The sequence below is a fragment of the Daucus carota genome, chromosome 9, assembly GCF_001625215.2.
Source record: "Daucus carota subsp. sativus chromosome 9, DH1 v3.0, whole genome shotgun sequence".
NCBI classification, from domain to species: domain Eukaryota; kingdom Viridiplantae; phylum Streptophyta; class Magnoliopsida; order Apiales; family Apiaceae; genus Daucus; species Daucus carota.
Window position 1 is genome coordinate 37998392 of NC_030389.2, and position 6000 is coordinate 38004391.

Here is a 6000-nt window from a genome sequence, read left to right on the forward strand (position 1 = left end):
TCAGATGCCGAGCTTAAGCCTTGCTCTATATGGGAAAAAGGGGAGACATCTGGAACCAAAGAGGAGTCTGATCTAGACCCAAGGCTGCCCTTAGAGTCAACCAAGACCGGTCCGGCCGAAGATACCGTTGAAATCCAGGTTGGGGAGGCCGGAGAGGCCAAAACATTGAAGATAGGATCTAAACTTAAAGGAGAGTTGAAGGCAAGCCTTATCCGTTTCTTAAGAAGCAACTTGGATGTTTTTGCTTGGTGTCATGCTGATATGGTAGGGATCGACCCAGAAGTAATGAGTCACCATTTAAACATTGACCCTACCAAGAAAGGGATGAGACAGAAGAGAAGGCCTGTTAGTGGAGAAAGAGCTCAAGCACTAAAGGAGGAGGTTGACCGGTTGTTGGGTGCTAAGTTGATCAAGGAGTCGTTCTACCCTACCTGGCTGGCTAATCCGGTCCTTGTCAGGAAGCCTAATGGGAAGTGGAGAACCTGTGTTGATTTCACGGATCTGAACAAAGCATGCCCAAAGGATAGTTTCCCACTCCCGAGGATAGACCAGTTGGTGGATGCCACAGCAGGACACGCTCTGTTAAGTTTCATGGATGCCTATTCAGGGTACAATCAGATACCCATGCATGAACCGGATCAGGAGCACACTTCATTTATAACTGATAGAGGACTTTATTGCTATATAGGGATGCCATTTGGACTAATAAATGCAGGCGCAACTTACCAACGCCTTGTGAACATGATGTTTAAAGATCAGATTGGTAAGACTATGGAGGTTTATGTAGATGACATGCTGGTCAAGTCCAAGGAGGCACAAGATCACATTCGGCACTTGTCTGAAATGTTTAACATACTTAGGAAGTATCGAATGAAGTTGAATCCCCAGAAGTGTGTATTTGGAGTTGAGTCTGGTAAATTCTTGGGGTTCATGGTAAATCATCGAGGGATCGAAGCTAATCCTGCAAAGATCCAGGCATTACTTGATATGAAGTCTCCTCAGAATGTGAGGCAAGTTCAGAGCCTTACGGGAAGGATAGCAGCATTAAATAGATTTGTGTCTAAATCCTCAGACAGATGCAAGGAGTTCTTTAAGGCTATCAAGGAGGCTGGGAAAACGTTTGTATGGACAGATGAATGTGAAGAGGCCTTCCAAAAGATAAAGGAACAATTGGGAAAGCCACCTCTCTTGGCCAAACCCGTAGAAGGGGAAACATTGATCTTATACTTGGCCGTTTCAAGATACTCGGTCAGCGCCGTTCTTGTAAAGGAGGAGAAGGATGTTCAATTCCCGGTATATTACGTTAGCAAGAGGCTATTGGATGCTGAGACAAGATACACTAGCATGGAAAAATTGGTATACTCTTTGATCTTAGCAGCAAGGAAACTTCGTCCATACTTTCAGGCACACAAGATTGAAGTAAGAACTTCATACCCTCTCCGTCAGATTATGCATAAACCAGAAGCAACGGGAAGACTCATGAAGTGGGCTGTTGAGCTAGGACAGTTTGACTTGGATTACAAGCCTAGAACTACTATCAAAGGCCAAGCCCTGGCTGATTTCTTATTGGAATTTGAGGATGATGCTCAAGAGTGGGCAATAGTACCATATAGTCCAGTTGTTGAACCCATTGAAGGTCTTTTGGTAGAGGATGACACATGGTGGAACTTGCATGTCGATGGAGCTGTCAACTCTGACGGAGCTGGAGTTGGTATAGTTTTGGTTAGTCCCGGGGGGTGTCGGTTGTTGAGTGCCATCCACCTGGGGTTCCCCGCAACCAATAACGATGCAGAGTATGAAGCTTTGATCAATGGTCTAGCCCTAGCTGTGGAAATGAGGGCTAGGAACCTTATTGTGTATAGTGATTCAATGTTGGTGGTCCACCAGGTAAATGGGGGGTTCTTAGCTCGAGGATGGAGGACGAACTTATACATGACCCATACGCAAGAACTGATGAAGAAGTTCAGAGAGGTACATTTGGAAAAAGTCCCTCGCGAGAAAAATGAAGGTGCTGATGCCTTGGCCAAGGCCAGTTCAAGAAGGGACACCAAGTTATTAGGAACTATCCAATTCTGTGTTCAAGAGAAGCCTAGTGTGTCAGAAGCACAGAAGGTCACCCGGTTCAGAGGAGATCTGATGGAAGTAGAGAAGGAAGTTGTGGATACTTGGATGACTCCTATACTTAAGTTCATCCAGGAGGGTCAACTCCCAGAGAATTTAAAGGAAGCCAGAAGTCTCAGATACAAAGCAGCAAGATTTGTGATATATGATGGTGTCTTGTACAAGAGAGGGTTCAACCAGCCGTTGCTGAAGTGCATTGCAGGGGAAGAGTGCAATTATATATTAAGGGAAGTACATGAAGGAATATGTGGCAATCACTCGGGGGGTAGTTCACTTGCACTGAAGATCCTTAGGCAAGGATACTACTGGCCAACTATGAGAAGCGAAGCAAGCAAGTTCGTGCAAGCTTGTGACAAGTGCCAGCGATTTGCCACATATTCATCTCGTCCTGCAGTAAGTCTGACTCCGTTACTTAGCCCATGGCCATTCGCTTTGTGGGGAATAGATCTCATTGGAGAGCTTCCAAAAGCCAAAGGAGGAGTCAGGTATGCAGTAGTGGCAGTAGATTACTTTACAAAATGGGCCGAGGCCGCGCCTCTAGCAACCATTACTGCTAAGAAGATAACAAGTTTTGTATTCAATTCAATCGTGTGCAGATTTGGTATCCCGTACAAATTGATATCTGACAACGGGAAACAGTTCGACAGCAAAGAGTTGAAGAAATTGTGTGATGACTTGAATATAAGGAGAAACTTTGCAGCCGTGTACCACCCACAAAGCAATGGACAGACTGAAGCAATCAATAAGATCATCAAACACACGCTGAAGGCCAAATTGGAAGAAAAGAAAGGTGATTGGCCGGAGGAGCTTCCAATGGTACTGTGGTCATACAACACTACGCCAAGGACAACCACTGGGGAGTCACCATTCATGTTGACCTATGGCTGTGAAGCAATGGTTCCAGTAGAGGTCGGAGCAGGTTCATTCAGAAGAGACCACTTCCAGGAAAAGGCCAATACTGTTAACCAGAGGCTACATCTTGATATGTTGGAAGAAGTCAGAAGGGAGTCGCAAGTTAGGTTGGCAGCATATCAATAAAGGACAGCCCGATTCTACAACAGTCGAGTCAAGCCTAGACCATTCAAAGTGGGGGATTTGGTGTTACGCAGGATGATGCCAGGGATGAAAGTGCCAGGCCATGGAGTGTTTGGAGCAAATTGGGAAGGACCCTACCGCATTCGAGCTGAGATTTTTGGAGGTGCATATTACTTGGAGGACTTGCAGGGAGAGCCCATTTCCAAAGCATGGAACGCAGAACACTTGAAGAAGTACTATCAATAGGAGCAACATGTAGTTGTTAAATACAGTAGAGATAGAATGTTTTCCATCTGCCATGGTGTAATGATAATACCAGTACAATTTGTTTAATTCTGATTGTTTACAAATATACGGCGCGCCCAATCTTAAGGCGCGCCCCATCACTATAAACTTGATCCCTTGTTATCTCTGAAACATTCTGCCAAGACAGGATGACAGGAAAGCTGATACTTGTAACATCAGACAAGGCATGGCTCGCCTAATTCTAATAGTGTAAAGAAAATTCAAGTATCAAAGGCAAACATGTCATCATCTATCAAACTGCCGTAAATTCATGGTAGGGCGCGCCAGGTCATATGGCGCGCCACGTTGTATACCAACTGGTCTTTTAACAGAATGAAATATTGAAGCACTTTCATATAAAAGATAAAGTACAATAAAGCAGGCAAAGTAATGGAAGGAGGCATGTGACGAAAGACAGTTAATTAATTAAAATAAAGCCTGCAGAGAGGGCGCGCCTCGACATCAGAAAGGCAACATCATGAAAGTTAAAAGTCAATAAACAAACTTGCAGGGTTACAGGGTCCCGCGCCCAAATAATTATCCGCAAACAAAGCAAAGTACATATAGAGAATACTTTAAACTTGATCTTGATCCTGAGAGGAATCTAAATTCCCAGGCTGGGAAGAGGGAATGGTTGGAATCTCTTGAGGAATCTCACCTTGAATAAGTTGAGGAACAGGAATTGTCTCAGTAACATTAGGCGAGCCTTCAGCAACATGGCGCGCCGTGTCTTGAGGAGATGGTTGTTCCAGGAAGGCATTAGCAGAAATAGCAGCGACCTCCAGTTCAATTTCCATCCTTTTTTCCTCAATCGCCTTGGCTTCCTCAACTCTGAATTCTTCAACCCAAGCCTTGGTTGCCGGAATAAACTTGCTCCAATCATACTCAGGATCTACAGCCAGGAACCCGGTGACAAAACTCCTAAACCCTTCAGCAAAAGAGGATTGATTAGGCGCGTCCAGTTGAGTTTGGAGATCCTTCACTTGCTCCTCCAACTCGGCGACCCTTTCATTAGATAAGGAGAGATCCTGGGCTGACTGATTTAAATCGGTTCTCAGGTTATCAGCATCAGCTTTCAACCTGGAAATGTCCCTTTCAGCATTTGATTTGAACTCTTCTAACTTCGCCTTATCTTTTTCAGAGGCGCCTAGTTGCTGCTTCAGTTTCTTCTTGTCCTCATTTGCTGCTTCCAGACTAACCCTCAGCTTCTCAGTATCAGATGGGTTACAAGTCAAATGGAAGAACAACTCAGCTGCGGCGCGCCTACATGCATCGGCCGCCTGTTCCCCATCTCTCTTCTGCCAGGCAGCAAATTTAGAAGGCTCGATATAACCATCAGCCACTTTAGCAAACCAGTCACCTGCTGCGGTCACTGGCGCCTCATAAGGGAACCCTGATGACAGATCTGCTGTTCTGGACTTCTTAGATACATGGAGGTCGGTTTCCTGACTCTTCCTCTTGTCGAGAGTCTTCTTTTTGGGGGAGGGTGGCTTAATGGCGACCTGGCTAACTGATACTTTAGGTGTTTGTTTGGAAGTAGACGCGCCCACATTTTTGGCGCGCCCACCTTTCACTCCAAAACCACTGGGAAGTGACATATCTGCAAGTGGAAAGAAGAAAGGTTACAAAACAGTTGGCACAATACATTTATAAAACTAAAGATAAAGCAGGCATGCATAAACCAATAAAGCATAGACAAACAGAATATTTAAAAGAACATAAGATTGATAATACCATAATCAGGCGCGCCCTGATTATTTGGTATTGGCTCATCAGAGTTTTCTTCCTCCTCAGAAACAGGTTCTTCAGGCTCTGTTGCTTTCCTCTTAATAGGGCGTCCACCATAGAAGTCTTGGAAAGAGCAGATGGAACCAACGGCCTCACTAAGGAAGCCATACTCTTTTAGACGTTCGGTGGTAACCAGGTGGTTGATTATCTTCGCCTCGTAAGGAAGGTTAGAAATATTATCCGCTCTTCGCTGGGCGCGCCCAGATAGAACTGACTGTTTCCTCTCAACTATAAGAGAAAGCAATATAAAACATGAAAGTAAGATATTAAGTAAAACAAGGCGCGCCAAGAGATAGGGCGCGCCATGAAGGCAAAGCGAAGGAGGAATCTTACTAGGGGTAAGGTTGAATTGAGTCCTAACTCTGTCATACTCCGGCCAAAGGTAGAAGAAAGGCTCTTTCCACTTCTTCTCATTACTGGTCTTTCCTTCAGACCAGCCGGTGGAGTTGTGGGACCTCCTTACTACCAGATAAAAGTAACCCACACTGGACGCGCCCAGTCTAAAGAAATAGCTGAGATCCATCATGGTAGGTGCTCGATGATTGTGATCCTGATATAACATGTATAGGGCTATGGCAAGTTTCCAGCTATTTGGAGAAAGTTGAATGGGAGCTATGTCGAACCATTCCAAGATAGATCTGAAATAAGGGTGTAGAGGAAATCCGATACCTAGTCTCACAAGCTTTGGTGTGAGCACCATCCTAGGAATCCTCAGACGAGGGTTATAATCAAAGATATGAGGACGCATTTCAGGATGAGGGCGCGCCCAGA